The sequence below is a fragment of the Pteropus alecto genome, unplaced genomic scaffold (assembly GCF_000325575.1).
Source record: "Pteropus alecto unplaced genomic scaffold, ASM32557v1 scaffold17, whole genome shotgun sequence".
Classification (NCBI taxonomy): Eukaryota; Metazoa; Chordata; class Mammalia; order Chiroptera; family Pteropodidae; genus Pteropus; species Pteropus alecto.
The window spans coordinates 5,187,098-5,205,254 of record NW_006440645.1 but is presented as its reverse complement, the minus strand read 5'-3'; positions in this window follow the sequence as shown (position 1 = coordinate 5,205,254).

Below are 18,157 nucleotides of genomic sequence, written 5' to 3'. Positions count from 1 at the left end.
GAGCTGCCGCGCGGCCATTAGGACCTGGGCACGGCGGCTGAGGCGACGCCAAGGAAAAGCCGGTGTGAGACGCCCGCAGGAGAAGAACCCGGAGACGAGGAAGGTCAGGGAATTGAGGGAACGTGCCGAACACAGACCCAGAAGGTTCTGAAAGAAAAAAAGCATTTCTCTGCAGACCCGAATGTCGTGAGAAGGCCTTTCTTCCCACCTCCAAGCGGTTCGAGGACCGGAAGTAGGTGTTGGGTCAAGGCCGCCACCTGAGGGAAGGCTGGCAGCAGCCACGCGTTGAGGTCGCCACAGTCGGAAGTGACAGGGGACGCCAGGGACGCCCAGCGCTGAGCCCACTGGGAAGAGACACCCAAGGTGACCCCCGAGAGGACGGCACAGGCCCCGCGGAGGACGGGGCGCCGCTCCTCGCTGCAGAAGACCACTGAGCAGAAAACAGCAGAAAACTAAAAGAGACGGCGACCTGACCAGACTCTGTGACGACCCCGTGTCCCGGACTGAGAAGAGCTGACGTGTAAGCCCCTGGCCGGTGTTTGCCCTCCCTCCTGTCCATCGACTCTGCTAGAAGGTTCCATGTTCCATCCTCTCTCTTAACCTCCACTCGTTTTTAAACTAGATTGCTTTAAAAGGACCACATGAAACTTTATTTAAAAAAATGTGCGACGTTTCCGACAGTACTTCTGAGTTTTTGACTGTTCATTTTCCTGTTTTTCCTGGCCTCTATTTAGAGCAGTATTTCCTTGACTTGAATCTCCTTGTACCACTTTCGTCTTTCACAGCCCAGGTCTCCGATCTCTGTGTTCTCATGTGCACGGTGTGGAAGCAGCCCCGGGACTTTTCTATGTGTGTGTACACACAAGACTGTCACTTTCCTAAGAACAAATGTCTCCTACTAATTTTTTAAATACTCTCAAAATGTTTAAAATATAAGAATCAAGCTACTGCATTCCACCCTAAAAATCACTAATTTTAATATTTAACATAAGGCCTAGAGACCGCAGATGGTTAGTGGATGAGTTTCAGAAAAGTCATGATCCCTTTACACACACACACACACACACTTGTATTATATAGCAAAAAATGTTAAATGATCTATTCTAACAGTAGTAACTTTACAAGAAAGAAACCGAAATCCAAGGTCAGAAAACTAACTTACCTGAATAGACTTTTTGAATCCTTGTTCCTTTCAATTCCTGAACTCAATTACACGTGTAAAATTCCACGGAAGTTCTTCAAAATCTATTACCCTGCCTACAGGCAAAGACTGTCTTACAGATCCCAGCAGCTACAACCCATGATATTAAAGATCTGGGAAAGTAATTTCATAATTTCCTTCGGTTTACTTTCACACAAACACCAAATCGATGTCCACTTAGAACAACCACTTTATTATATTACTTATCTTTTGTATATCCTGAAACACACACACCACACCCTAGGGCCTTCCATTTAGGAGGAGATCAAGGAAAAGTATAATTTACTTTATTTATGCTCCCTACCAAATATTATTTAAACGAGCTTTATTTGAATATGAAAATCAATATCAAAACAAATTTAACATTAAATTAGTTTTGTTTTTTGTCATACAAAAACTGATAAACACAATAATCCACAAACCCTTCAACCAGAGAAACAACTATTTATGCTGTTAGCATGACATGTTTATTCTGTCTTTGTAGAGTTGGAATTGAAAATGGAAATTCTTGCCCTCGCCAGTGCTCCTGGAGTAATTATCAATAGTAGGACAGTCTCGGCCAGCTATAGTCTTCCCTAAGCCATCTACAGGGTCCAGGGGGCCTCTTATGAGTGGGCGGGAATAGAACACGATTTTCCTTCCTCTTAAGTTCAAATGCCTTCCCTAGTGTCCAGCAATCTCTACTCTTCTTTCATAGTCCATCAGGCAATTCATTCTTATTCTGTAGCAAAGAGTAAGATTTTGAATGATTGGCACGTAAATCCAAGTGAAACTATTTTAAAGAATTCCTGTTTCCATCTCCAAATGTCTATGGCACAGGGAGATAATAGAAAAGATTAAGCATGATGAATAAGAGTCAAAGTAAATCTCCCAACAGCATGATTCTTCAAAATAATGTTTTAGGCTGCTTTATATACAGAACCAAAGGAGCTGAGTTTAAATGTAGCAAACTTTTTTTTTTCTGCATAATTATTGAGATTATTGGGGGAGACATGAACTGATCAAACAAGTATAATCCTCAATCTACAGGCCCCAGTGAAAGAATAGACAATTTAGCAGTTGGAGAAGTAAGAGCTTAGGGAGATGGGTCAAATAAATCTTAGCTGCTGCTAGGAAGCCATCTGATGACTCTGAGAATTACAAAGTTCAAAAGGGGAATTCAAGCTTGACCTATAACAACTTTGAGAAAGGATGTAGAGCAGGCTGACAGAATCATTGTTAGAGAGAATTGTTTGAATATGGACATGAGACCAAGAATAAGGGAGTTGGCATGGATAAATGGCTGGAAATAAAATCGTGTTCCCCTTCAGCACGTTTCACATACAAAGAAAAAGGTGTGTGAGAAAAATAAAACATCCTCTTTCTTTCCAAAGGGAGACGTCTTTGAGAGCTCTGCTTCTCTGCCTTCCTGAGGTCCTGACTTCCTGAAGAGATTGTTCAAGGTTTGCACTGTTGCATTTTGGAAGATTGTCTGTACTCTGAAAACACTGTGATTGAGTGCTGTCCAAGCGCAGAAAAGTGAGTAGTCAAACGTTGCTATTATTTTCTCAGCATTCTTTCTCTGTCAGGGGTGCAAAAATAGCCATTTTCCTTTTTTCAGTGACACTATGGTAGAGTGAAATGGTTGATTGGATATTAATAAGAACTATAATTGGGCAGTTACTATTCTCATCATTTTAAAGTATCTTTTGAATAAGGCTTGGTTTGAAAAGGGGAAATGGAAAAGTTCCATATGAAGAGGCAGTCTGTGTTGAGATTACCCTTTCTAGTATTTGTTTTGCATAGAGTGAGAAATGTCTTCCTAAAAGAAAGTCAGAAGGCATTATTGTCTCGTCCCCCAGCACTGGTCTCCTGCTAAATTGCTTAGAAAATTGGTAGCAAAAGGCGGAGTGTTGCAGGCAGTGGGGGAGGGAGGGAACAACATTTTTAGTAGGTTGGCCAAGACATATATGCACCAAACAGGAAAGCAATGCTTTCTTTCCAGCTTTTTAACATTAAAGCATGACTTATTGTTGAAATTTCTCAGAGTATTTTTGTCTCTTTTTTCTATTGAGGTATAATTGACATATACATTATATTAGTTTTAAGTGTGCAACAGGATTTAATGTTTGTATGTATTGCAAAATAAGCACCACAATAAGTCTAGTTAACCATCATAATCCTACATAATTACAGAATTTTTTGTGATGAGAACTTTTAAGATTTACTCTCTTAGCAGCTTTCTAATGTGCAATATAGTATTAACTATAGTTACCATGCTATACATTACATTTCCATGTCTTCTTTATTTTACACTGGAAGTTTGTACCCTTCACCCATTTCCCCCACTTCCATCTCCTGCTTCTGGCAACCGTTAATCTGTTCTCTGTGTCTATGAGCTTTATTCGTTTTTTTCTTTTTTTTAGATTACACATATTAGTGAGATCATATTGTATTGTCTTTCTCAGTCTGACTTGTTTCACTTAGCATAATGCCCAAGGTCCATCCATGTTGTCAAAAATGGCAAGATTTTATACTATTTTATGGATGAATAATATTCTATTATATATATACACACTATTCTATAAAAATATTCTAAAAACATATGCTATTATATATATACACACATATACACATATGTGTGCATATGTGTATATGTGTGTATATATATGCATGGTATATATGTGTATATATGTGTATGTGTGTATGTGGGTACATATATGTATATGTGTATATATATATATATACACACCATTTCTTTATCCATTCATCGTTTAATAAACACTTAGGTTGTTTCTTTACCTTGACTATTGTAAGTAATGCTGCAGTGAATATGGGGATGCAGGTATTTTTTTTGAGTCAGTGTTCATTTTTTTTAGATAAATACCCAGAAGTGGAATTTCTGGATCATATGGTAATTCTCTTTTTAATTTTTTGAGGAGCCTCCATACTGTTTTCCGTAGTGGCTGTGCCAGTTTATATTACCACTAACAGTGCTGAAGGGTTTCTGTTTCTGTATATCCATGTCAGCACTTGTAATCTCTTGTCTTTTGATGATAGCCATTCTGACAGGTGTGAGGTGGTATCTACTGTGGTTATGATTTCCATTTTCCTGGTGGTTAGTGATATTGAGCATCTTTTCATGTACCATCTGTATGTCTTCTTTGGAAAACTGTTTATTCAGATCATCTGCCCATTTTTTAAATCAGATTGTTTGTGTTTTTTTGCTATTGAGTTGTATGAGTCTTTTATGTATTTTGGCTATAAACCCCTTATTAGATGTATGATTTGCAAATATTTTCTCTCATTCAGTAGGTTGCTTTTTCCTTTTGCTGAGAGTTTCACTTTGTAGTCTTTATTGCTCTGTATGCATCACATCTCTCATTGCTAAATCCCAAGATTTTCTTATTAAATTTTAGTAGAAGAGGTAACATTTAATGGGTTAATAAAGCCTTAAAACATATGACCACACTATCTAATGAAGTTCGCTTCACTACGACATTTATAAATTTGGTAGAAAGAAAATGATTTAACAAGTTTTAAACACAGTTAAACTTTTTATATTCCATTAAAGCTCAGGTGCTAATTTAAAAAATAAGTTAAAATATAAACTAATTAGTGCTCTTTTTGCTTTTTATATATTTTAGGGAAATTAAATTATTACTGTATAATAAAGCAAACATTTTCAAATGAAGCTTTACTTTTAAGTTTGACATTTACACTTTTAGATATATTTTGGTGTCTTGCTTTTAAAAATACATGGCTGTAAAAGAAAAGATAAATTTTATTATCCTTAAATTGAGCCAATTAAAGCAAAATTTAAACCATCAGTATGAAACAATGGTCTAAAAGTGAAAACAAGGAAAGGCGAACAAAGAGAATGATTTAGGATGATTCTTAAAGAAAATGGCAAAAAGAAGGAAAAAAATGATGCTTTATTAGCTTACTGAGCAAAACTCACAGTCCTATCATTATAATTATGGAAAAGAGTTGTTATAAGAAAATAATTAATAGGATACAAAAATATGAAACTAATAAATTACCCAGAAACATCTGAGTAGTCTTATAATTAGGGTAACAGAGTCCTTTTATATCTTAAAAGATACAAAAAGAAAAAATGATATATATGATAAATGCCACTATCATACTGCTTTTTAGTATAATGGTCTAGAGATGAGTAAACATAATTTTAAAAATTCTGAGTCAAAGCTTGATAAATCCACAGTAATTTTTTTCTACATAGCTTTTTACTAGTAAATTGGCGTGTGGTGCTGAAAAATCTATTTCAAGCTGCAAGTGTATTTTTTCACCTTACTACGTAAGTGAAGTATTTTAAAGAGAAAGAGACAAGTGCTTTAGTTTGCAGTAGATTAACGTCACGTGTATGAAAGCAGTCATAAAGGATATCAAGAAACGAAGTACCACCAGTAGCTCCCATCAGACATCTTAATTTAAATTGAAATATGTGTGCCAATTGAAGTTTTAATTTAATCACATAGCTGTTATACTCAGAACCACTGATTAGGAAATGATTTGTTATCTAATTGACTCAAAAAGGCATAAGCCATCAATGTTCAATTATTTCCTAATTAATACATTAGGTTTGAGAGGAACCTCTGCATGCTTTATGTTAACATTTACTGAGATAACTCATAGGAAATGATTTTAATGGACATGGATTAGTAGTCTTTTCAACATGATCCTCAGTGGAGCCACTCAAACAAAAGCCAATGACTTAACCACCTTCAACACTTTTTAATTTACTCTTTTGAATTTAAAGAAAAAGAAAAAATGATACTATTCCTTTTATAAATAACTAAAGATTATTTAAAGTTATGGTTATGATTTTTCTTTAAATATATATTTTTTTCTTTATAACCCATAAAACATGAGACTCCTCATTCTAGGGAATAATCAACAGTAATTTCTTTTTGTCAAAATCAATTTTAATGACTATCTTTTGAGTGAAAACTGTGAGCCCAGAACCAGGATAGTGCTCAGTGAAAAGAGAGGCAGCCCAGCGCATGGTCCCAACTCAAGGACCTTAAAACTTATTTGAGAATATAAACCTACTTGTATGAAAATGTTTTATGGTAAAATTAAAATTTCCATGATGTTTGCAAAAATAGATTTTGAAATGTAGAACAAAAGACTAAAGGAGGAGTAAATTCCATGGCATTAGATAAAACGTTTCTCAAGAGAGTTGACAAGAAATTAAATTGATGCCATTAAGAAGAGAAGGGAATGACATCTAAAAACACAGATATGAGAGCATGCTGTCATATAATTTCAGGATTAGAAGGGATTATAAAAGTGACCTAATTGAGCCACCCCTCAATATCGTGCTTGAAGGCTAAAGGACAAAGTGTGTGTGTGTGTGTGTGTGTGTGTGTGGTGTGCGCGCGCGCTAGAGAGAAAGAGAAATAACTAATGCTTAGTGAATGCTAATTTAATGGCAAGGACTCTTCTAAGCACTTTAAATTTATTATTTTATTTAATCATTACAACACTATGAAGCAAGTAGTTTTTAAATCTGATTTTACATTTGAGGAAACAAAGTTCATGGGGGTTAAGTCTGTCCAGGTTACACAAGAAAAGTTTCAGCCAACATTTGAATCCCAGCAACTTAATTGCAGAGCCTACTCTCTCAAATAATATGATATTGCAAGGCCATATGGCCCGAAGGGTCTAGATCAAGGCTACTTGGGTTTGAATCTCCGCCTTACTATTTATTTTCCCTGGTTCCTGGCAATAGTCACTCAAAAGCTCTGAACTTCAGTTTTTTTGTATGCAAAGTGGGAATAATAATGGTACCTAACTCACTGGATTGCTAAATGCATTATATATAAATAATATAACGGTAGCTAGTTCATACTAAGTACTTTTAAAATGTTAACAGTAGTGTAGTAATACTGCTATATTACATCTTTGTAAAACATTTAAATGTTCCATATAGGTAGAGGTTGATTAATTGCAAACAGAGTTTTATCCCTAAGGTGAACAATGTTTCTGCTGTTTACTGTGCCAACAGAACTTGTGGTATTGTTTCTAATTGCAAATCTGTCTATCCTGTTTCATGGAACAACATTCACAGTCAACTCTACCATTTGGTTAGTTTGACTGTCTTCACTGAGACATAGTGGTAGACACCATCCTCACAATCTTTAGTGAATCTCAGCTTGGTCCATTGGCACCAGGTGACAGATACCATTCTTGCAGGAACCTCTCTGTCTCATGTTCCCATCAAACGACAGCTAAGAGAAGACTTTCATTTTTATTCTATGACAGGGGTCCTAAAACCCCGGGCCACAGACTGATACCGGTCTGTGGCCTGTTAGGAACCAGCCGCATAGCAGGAGGTGAGCGGCGGGTAAGCAAGCAAAGCTTCATCTGTATTTGTAGCCACTCCCCAGCACTAGCATCACCACCTCAGCTCCACCTTAGATCATCAGACATTAGATTCTCATAGGAGCTCCCATTCTTGGTGCCAAAAAGGTTGGGGACTGCTATTGTATGACATAGAATTGATATAGAAATGATGTTCTATTGTATGGTTCCTTTCATGCCAAGGCCCATGCATGCATCACCAGGGGGCTCAGTCAAAAGGAATTCCAGCAGTAGCTCCATTTTAGCCTGAAACCCTGCTCACCTCTGGTGATTAGGCCCAACTGCTGTCATAAGCTAGAGCTCTTCTTTTATGCTGGATTCTCTTTCAGACTCTTTGGAAATCAGACTTTCGTGTTTATTTAGCAGCAACTTTGATTTTTATAGACACATTTAGTTTTTTTCTTCATTATTCCTATTAAACACACACAAACAAATGGTAAGTTTCTCATCTAGATCCATTGATTTGTAGATGTTAATAACAAGTGAGAAGATGATGAATACAGATGAGTAAACTGCCATATGAAAGTAGCTGATTCTGAATAAAGTATAATGAAAGATCAATAGGTTTTCAAACATGAGTCTCATCAGCTTAAAGGAAAGTCTAAAAGCCAAACATTAAATATTATTAAATGTAAATTTAATATAAATGTCTTCCTCCAACTTCTCATATTCTGCCAGTATTAAATTTTTTTTTAAAAGGTAACAATAAAGCTTGATGAAATGGTCATGCTAACAAAGTATCTCAGTTGGGATGTTTGAAAGTAAACTAGCTAGTTAGTAGGCTTGTCCTTTATAGACTAAAGAATTAGAGATGAAGGGTTGAGAAATGGTTGAATTCTGGTTCTATTTTAGAGTTTTACTGAGGGACAGGATTTAACAATTATTCCCTAGTTTTTGGAACTGTGGCAACTAGAATATAGTTTGGAGGATGATGGACATGACCATGATTAAAGAAGAATGACATAGAAGAGATACCTGTTTAGGAAAAATAAAATTTTTCTATGTTAAAAGATTGATAAATGATAATACATTTTACACTTAAAGTAAAAATTAAAATTGTAAAATAAAGTGTCTTTTCTTTAATAATTACTGCAGTTGGCTGAATTTTTCTATGAATCATTATGAAACCTAACTCCATCAGATAAAGAGGTTATATGATTTATTACTGCTGGAATTAAAACAATGTGCAAGGGGTACATTGCTAGCATGATATTTTGTGGGGCATATATTATGTGACTTCAAAATGTACTTCTTTAAGTAGGGTTAATGCTTTTCTACTTATTCTTTTTGTCATAATCTAAAGTTAGTTTCTAATAAACTGACTCCCTCTGTCTCCCCTCCCCTACTGTTGACCGGTTCTTTTTGTCATATTTTTCTCTTTGCCCTTCTGTCCCTGGACACTGCTTCAGTAAGTTCTTGTTGAAAAGTTACAAGTTCCTTGTTATCATCACTCCTCAACTCCTTTTTACCCTGCTGGCACTCCAAACCACACTATAATCAACGTAGATATATGTTGTAAAATTATTTCTATAACAGAGTAAATTGAATTCCACTCAGGTTTAAAAAAAAAGTGTGCAGGGCCTCTGTCTTTCATGCAAAAGAGGTTGTTTATGCCTCACAACACTGAGGAATTTGCAAAGTAGAAAGGTGAGAATTTAAGAGATAACCGGGCAAGTGTATGGACAAGGAGTAGACACAGCAGTTGTCTGTATGAGACATCAGTAGCTTCAGTAGTTCTCTGAGAGTTCCCAAAGCCTTTGAGCACCCCAGACAAGATGTGAAAGCACTGCAGAGTGATCCGGAGAGCAGAGCAGCATGGCTGCATCAGTCATCATAGAACCAAGTTTTAGATTTTATGCTAAAATTTGTATTCCAGAATAACAGGAGGTTCCTCAAGGATAGAAATCACCAGAAGAAAATAACAAGAAATGAGAACCACCTCCTGGGAGATAACGGTACATAATATTAGCCTCCCTAACTGCTCTTGTAGCATTATTTATTATCAAGTAAGTTTTAGATATGCACTTATATTAAACCTAAAACTGAAGGAAATACAATTTCTGTCATCACTGTGTTATTTATGTCCATGTGGATGATGGCTGAAACGTTGGCATTTGGGATAAACTTGATTCAGCCACAGGGAGCAACACTGAAACTGATCCACTGAGAAACGTATTCCTATATAAATTGTTTTTGTTGTATTCGTTTCCTCTCTAGCTGCCATGACTTAATAGCTGTAACAGACTCATGATATCATGTTGTTTCCAAGAATTGCTTCACTTGAAGGCCTGTAGCACACAACTAAAATATTAAGTGTGTGAGAGTCCTGCATGAGCTATAAAAAGCAGAAGAGAATTACCATCAACACCAATATCTTGGCTGAGTGTCTAAATGTTATCTTTTGACAGTGGCAGGCTATTAAACAATTTTTAAATAAGGCATTTTCCCACCACAAGGAAAACATTCATTTATAGGGACTTTAAAACCCAGGATTTAAGGCTTTAAAAGAAAATATACTGTCTGTACCATGGGTTGTCCAAAGGCACTGGAAGGACCTGCCAATACAGTTGGCCTGAGGCTGGAAGATTTGAAACCACTTTAAAAGTAAATTTTAAAAAATGTCTAAGAACAAACGAATCAGACAAAAGGCCAAACCATCTCATTCTGAAGGAAGCAGGAAATGTCAAAGAGCAAAGATTGCATAAGAAAATATGAATAAAAAGGAAAAGAAAGGAAAGATTACTTTATTCCCATTAACCTTTGCTATTCTAGAATATCATCTTAGACACTTGTTACACTTTATTTGATAGTAAGATTCAAGTGTTTTGCAAGCCAAGCTAGTCTTCCATGGCTTCCCATTTATTGGTTGAATATATTGTATAAAGATATGTTAACAAATGTTCATTCTACTATAGCAAGATAGCTAACAATGTGCTTTCATTATCTACATCAAAGTTTCCCAACAGAGGCACTATTGCCATTTTAAGTTGGATAATTCTTTGTGGTAGGGCACTGTTCCTGTTCCCTGTAGGATATTTAGCAACATCTACGTATTAGGTGTCAATACAATGGCATCTTCCTAGTCAGACAACCCAGAATGTCTCTAGAGATTGTCAAATATCATCTTGTGGTAAACTCACCCCCACTCGGCAACCACTGATCTAAATCAAGACATTATATAATAAAAATTTTGGCATGTATATATAATGTGCACATTTGTCCAATTTTATCTCTCCCACATATTTTGTAAGTCTCTGTAGCTTAACAAAATTAATTTATATTACATTAAGAACAATTTAGAATCACAAGTAAAATGTTTTATGTGGATCATGCTTTTAAATTAAAAAGCTTCTCTGTTCTGAACAAACTAAACAGAACTATACGAGTAGTCCTAGACCTTAAACTCGGATTGTGTGTAGGCTCATAATCTCCAGATGGCTACCAAGTTAGAGGTCTGTGGAAGGAATTCTAGGAAGGAGGATTAAGGTCTGAAGAGAATGAAAAAGGAGGAGGAAGTGGAAACAGCAATTAAAAATAAAATAGAATGAAAAGCTGAGCGCGGAAAGAATCATAGAACTATTAAATCAACAGATTGATGGTCATCGGAGGGCAATGCTGGAAGCTTTTCCCTGGAGATATACAGCTGAAATACCAGATTTAACACAACTTAGCAATGTTGTCCAAGTCACAGATACATGTTTCTCTCAATATATTGCGATGAATGAAGTACTGCAAAAAAGTAACCAGAAAGAGTTCTAGTAAGAGAATGTGGTGCTCAACACATGGCTTAAGACAAAAACTTCCAGGAAGTCTCTGGCATTTAAGAAGCTCAGTCCTTTCAAGAGAACTTTCCATAGATGAGGAATCTATGATAACATTTTAGTATCAGAATAATTTGAATGATATTTTGAGAAAGAATGTTAGAGAGGGGGTAAACAAATTGTATGCAATATGTTTTCTGGTCTGTTTGCTCGTTTTACTCCCTCAAAGTCAAGGATGTGAGAAACACACAGACAGACACACACACACACACGTATACCATGGAGACAGTTCCCATAAGGGTTACTCAGAGATAGAAGCAAACTGGGCTATCCAACTTCAAAGGTGATAGGGGCTGTGGAAAGCTGTTTGTAGCAGACACTGCTAATTCAGACCAAATACTCCCTTTAAGCAGGACTGGCTGAGATCTAATTATTAGATACGCTCTACCCCACATCCCACCCCAAACATTAATCTTTGATTTGGCTAAACAAAACCAAATGACATTCAAAAGAGATTCTGTTTCTTAGATTCATAGAAGGCTTTTACAAATGAATTTTGTGGCCGAGTGCCAGGTGGATGAATTTAGGAATAAATAAAAGACCTCTATCAATGGAGTAGATAGCATCTATATTAAATTTAGAAATAAAACATAGAACAAAACATTGAAATGTGATTTTTCTCACTATTGAGAAAAAAATAAGGAAAAACTGGGGCCATGAAAATTATGGTTTACCCTGAAAGGACATTGTATGAACTGGCCTACCTACTGAATTTGGAGTTGCCAATTACATTTCAAATAGGACACTGTGAGGTTTATTTTGATGTGGTGAGGGATGGGGAAGTATAAGGAGAAACTTCATGCAGATTCAAATTAGAACTACAGTTGCTTTCAGGGTCACCTTTCTGGACCTCAGTTTCCTCATCTGAAAAATGCAGATGGTAGACTTAGATAACTATTTCACAAAGTGTGTTCCATGGAATATTATTTCCAAGAGAATCTCTGTGAAAAAATATTCTTGAACAATAGACGCATACTATATTTTCAACTTTTATATGTAATCTGTGGGAAAATGAATCTAATTTTTTATAAAAACTTTTCTTAAAAAATGTCAGACATCTACATATGACAAATTTATGAATCTAAGAGGAGATATAGGAAAATAGTTAAAACCAATGAGTGGATAGAAATCTTCACACATACCTCGTGTTCATTATTTGTATTCTTATTCGTATTTAATAACCAGACTACTCTAAAATTAACCAATATAACTGGTCAAAGATACAACAAAGATTATTCCCACATAATCAAGGAAATGATGAGCTCATTCTAGTGGTTTGGGTTTTGTTCCCTGAAATTATTTCTCAATGTTACATGAAAAGCCTTTCTGGGTAGACTTGGAGGACCTAGATTCATATTTTGATCCATTAATTAATATTAACAGATATTTTTACATATCTATTTTTTTCTCCCCAGAATTTCTCCTGATTTCAGCCCTACCTTCTAAGGGAGTTAGAGTTAGATATTATCTCTTATTTAAATGGATGGATGGATGTATGGATGAGTGGGTGAGTGGGTGAGCGGGTAGGTAGGAAGGTAGGTAGATAGATAGATGAGTACCTTTTTCAAAGAAAAGGAACTTTAATTTCTTAGCTTTCTGTAACTAAATTCTGTTCCAATACAGTGCCCCATTTTCTCCCCTTGATCTGTCTCATAGCTTTTTTTAAGACTATACATGGAGCAGATAACTTTCTATTCCTCCACACTAATGATATATAAGATCCGATTATAACTTCATTGCTAATGGAAAAAGAACATGTCAACATTGCTAAGTGTGTTTGCCATGGATCTCATTTGTCTCACAAAATGTGCTTTAGGAATATTATGCTGACCATATCAACAGGATTCAGTAAACAATCTGTGTGAGAGTAGAAACGTATGATATTCCTAGCTATGGAAAATCGTAGTTTTATTTTGTTAAGAAAAATTATCTAAAAATTGAAGAGAAAGCAATATGTCTTTTCATTGGTAGATGAGAGTAGCACAGGTCCACCCAAGAAGTACTTATGAGAATATGTTCTTTTTTTAAAAAATTCTTGTATATAACTGATTAAAGTCTCAGACTTACTGAAGCTACATGATAACCTGTAGATTTTTGTTTGGTAGATATACAAATAATTTTTATCCATATTAAAAAGGTAACCCCAAAGATTATGGGTTTTTTTTTTTTGCCCTTTAGGAGATTAACCAACATTGTATCTAACCTTGCAATCTTATTCAAACCATCCTGTATTAAGTTGTTTTAGATACTCAGCTCCTTAAAAGCTCTTCGAACTAGTCCTAGCATTTGACTGATTCCTTCTTTAATTAATAAGTTGAACACAGTTGTTGATAGGTGTTCATTTTATATTTGTATGACAGTCATGTTTTAAATTTTGGAAAATTGTACTTTAACAACTTATAAAAAAATGGTGCTGTTACAAGAAGGGAGTTTTTCATAAAGTAAGATTTCACCATTAAATATTTTGCCTTTGAGATGTTGGAAATATCTTCCTTTTGGACCAAAAATCTTCATCGTGGTAGTTCTCTTTTGCTTGAAGCATGCATCCCCATAAAACAATAGACTTTTAAAATTGTAGCTAAGTTTATTAGAAAAATTTAACAATTTACTATGGCATCTTTGTGACTCTGCCTTTCCAATATCTTCCACACATGTTGAAGTTTGTAATTCTAAACTAGTCTAGAAACTTCAGTACTTGCAAAGTAACCTCTAGATAAAGACTTCTTGGTCTTGTGTACTATCTAAAAATGTATTGCAAAGCTCATTACCCACATAACTTCTCATTATAGGGTCTGGTTGGAAACAAAATATCTTTCATCTTCCCACTCTGGGATGAATAAGAACACAAAAATAATATTGACCAAAAGTTACTTCATTGTTTTTCTGCAAATTAATTTTAGCGACAGACGCTAGCCCAGGGATTAGTTTTTTGTTGTTGTTGTTGTTGTTGTTGTTTTTTAATGTATCTGCAACAAACAGGATCTTGCACAGGCAAAAGGCAACAAGATGGTTTTCTAAAAGCAAGTTGTTGTTTTAAGAATTTGTTGGCTTAATAGATGAAACAACCTAAGGCTGAACACATGCCATAATGATTACATTTTGCTGGAAAAGTTTGTGCCTCTGGCTTTTTTGTTTTAGAGCCAGAAGTGGTCCTCTTTCTGGGTTGCAGTTACAGCTCTGAGCCATTCCTCCTACCGGAGATAAGAAAATAACAGGCATATAAAAATAACTAACTGAAACAACATGAAACTGACCCAGTTGAGTAATAGAAACAGTCTATGATTGACAAAAACACCATTTTTTATAATATAGTGAAGATTGGTAAATAGTTTCTTATGCCTAAAGCTGTTGTTTAATTTAATAAAGCCAGCCATAATAATTTGGCAGTACTCCTCCACTAGATTGAGACTCAGTTATGAAAGTGGCTATGGATCTCTTCCAGATGCCCTTGGTAATGGTGGTGATGTTGAATATGTGTGTCCACACATGCGTGCGTGCACACACACATATGTCATGCTAATTGATGTAAAAAATTAGATGTTAAAATGCAAATGCAAAAATTAAAAGATAAGCAGAGCATATGCTCTTTGACTCTAGGTTCATTTCTACCCCCTTCTTTTAATTAAAAAGTCTTAGTATAAACCATAAATAGGGATCTGAATTAAAATTCTGTTTCCAGCTTGCAAATTATTTGACCTTAATGGACAAGGATGACAAAGTCCTACTTCATAAGTATGGCACTTCAATATATTATTTTAGTTGGTACTTCAGGAAACTAGTAAATTAAATATATACCTTAGATTATGGTAATAATTATTAACATTTTTAATGCTTATAATATGTGTAACTTGGTTAAACATTTTGTATCATCTTTTTTGATCTTCAAACTGTGAAGTAGATACTGTTATTTTATTCCAGTTTATAAATAAAGATATTGAAGTTTAGAGAGATTATGTAACTTGCCTAAAGTTACACATCTACTAAGGTAAAAATGGGATAGGAACTCAGGCAATCAGGCTTTAAAAGTAGATCTCTAAACAGTAGGCTCTATGGTCTCTTTTGATATCATTTGGTATCTGTGTACATTAATCTTGGCTAAGAAATGCAAATATTACCTTGTTCCTGCATTATGTGTCTCTCACTGCAAGGATAGTGATGATTATAATTAACCAAGATATTGTTCAAACCAACAGGAAATTACAGTTAGACAAAGAGAAATCTAAAAGTTACCATGATTAATTAATATGCAACTAGTCATTTCTCATGGGCATATGTTTTAATTCAGTTTATTTCCTTGAGTAAATAAAGAAGCTCATAATTTATGATTTTATTTCTCTCCTACCCATAACACACCCACATTCTCATAGGAAATTAGTGCTATATTTTTAATCAAAGCAATTGTGTTTTAAATCCCAAGAATTCTGCTGTTCCCAATCCTGTTTTATTTCCATTCACCCATTATAAGTTCTACTATTTATTATTTTAATGGAAGATAATTAATTCCTAGGTTCCTTTTTTCTATATATGTTCTCTCAAAAATACATTTCTTACTTTAGATATCTAGAAAATATCTTAAAACATTTTGATTATCTTCAAGATACCCCAAGTGACACAGAAACTCCCCATGATCTGAGCCACTTCAAAGCTTTTGTTGTGGTTTCTTTTTGAAGTTTTAGAAAGTTGTGACTTCCTGCACCAGCATCATAGCCCAGGCCCACAGGTCCCCTGCCTTCGTTACCACGGTGTTCCAATGGGCTCCACACTCACGGCTCTCCAAAGACCCGTGACCGACTTGAATGAAATCTCTGCTGCTTGGCAGGAGTAGTCAGAACACATAAAACCTGCCAGCTGTCAAGGATGTAAACGGTGATTTTGTTTCACTTTTTAATGAATTAAAGCATGATTGAAATCTATCCAAAAACATTATGTTTGGCCTTTTAAAGGAAGAAAAATGAAAGAGAGAAATGTTTTTCTCTCCCAGCAATGGTGTGCAGTGAGGTGTTGACGATTCATGTGGGTAGTCAACACTCCAGGAAAACTATCTAAAGACTTTTTGTTTGGGGTTTCTTTTTCCTCTGATCAAATGCACTCTGTTGGCCAGAGGCAAAGAGATCCTGATCATTCTTTAGAAAAACTTCTACACCTCTGAGCTTTCTCAAATGCAAAAACTAGAATGTTTCCTTAAACATTATCATCTCTCTCAAATCATTCAGCAGGGTGCGGTAAGGAAGAGAATACCTTTTTAATTTGAATTTTCGGTGGGTTTTTTGGCTTTTTTTAATCCAAAGCCAGCGATGAGGAAAATTTTTTATGCAACTTTGAATCACTGAACCACAGCAAGTACTTATAATACCTGACAAAACTCAATTCCACATCTCTCGAATGCACCTAGAATTACATCATTTTGTTAATAATTATAGGGTATTTTGTGTACAACTATTTAAGTTTTACCCAATCTATATTTGCTTATAAAAGAAAATATATGATTGCTAGTGTCACTTGCGCCAAAATAGCAGGATCTTTAACTCTATATACTTCAGCTTTTTTCTTTTTAATATGATAACAATCCAGTGATAACTTGGTCAAAAGCACAAGAAAACTTATGATTTTATGGTCATCCAGTCTTCATTTGCATTTCTTCTCAAGATTGTAATAATCTGGAGTTGGCATACCCTCATCTTCTTTCCTCAAACAAATGTAAGTCTTTTAAGTTCTTTAGGTTTGCTTACCCAGTTTCTCTCTGGAATTTTGATTAACTTTCACTATATTGAAAATGATGATGTCCCTTATCTCTGCATTTGTGACTCATCTTAAGAATCATTAAGGTCATTCAATGCTTACCATCAGCTGGTCATCATCTGTGGTCCAGCATCATATGCTCTATTTGACAGAGAATGGATAAAACAGAATTGAGATTTTACTCTCATTGATAAAGAGATACACATGCTCAAGGCTCATTTCCACTGAGCCTTGAGCATGTGTATTAAGCTTGCGTTTTCAAGTGGCTTTTAGCCAAGAGGGTGTAGAGATTAAGTAGTCAGGGCCCTCTAAGGAGGAAAGGCAGCTACTGCCTCCCCAAAAACTGATCAGAATCAACAAAAAAAATCTTGAAGGAAAAAGTGAGACTGTGTCCTCTCCATGCAAAGTCGACTCAAGGCTCAGTACTAACCGAACCAAGCTCCCTTGTATTCAGGCACTTCTGAACCGAGGCAAAGACTTGCTTAAAAGAGCCATCACCTTTGCTTGTGTAACTGGGTGGCATTTGCCTTTTGGGCCTTTATTGCCTTTGGTTGGAGAGACAACACTTCATGGCGGCTGCTCTCCCAGATGCACCTTGTGGTTTGTAATCCTCGTGCTTTACACTGACCGCCTCTGAGTTATTCCTCACAGCTTAAATCGCTTTAGTTTCCTTTTATTGTTATATCTACATGTAGAACGGTGTGCTAAACATTGCTTACGTTATTTTCAAATTAAAAGACTATCTCCCCTCAGACTTGGTCATTTTCCAGAAATTATGAAAGAGTCATATCCTTAAAGTCAAGAAGCGCATGACTCCGAACATAATAGAGTACACCCAGACATATCATAATCAAATACCAGAAGCAAAACGGGGGTAGAACTTAAAGGCTGCTGGGGCAAATAAAGGAGATCAACTGCTAAGGGACATCTGTTGGACTGACTGCTGACCCTCAACAAACAACAGTAGGACCTCCTGTAGAACCATTAAATGTACAAGGTAGAATAACTGGTAAACTAGAACTCTATATAT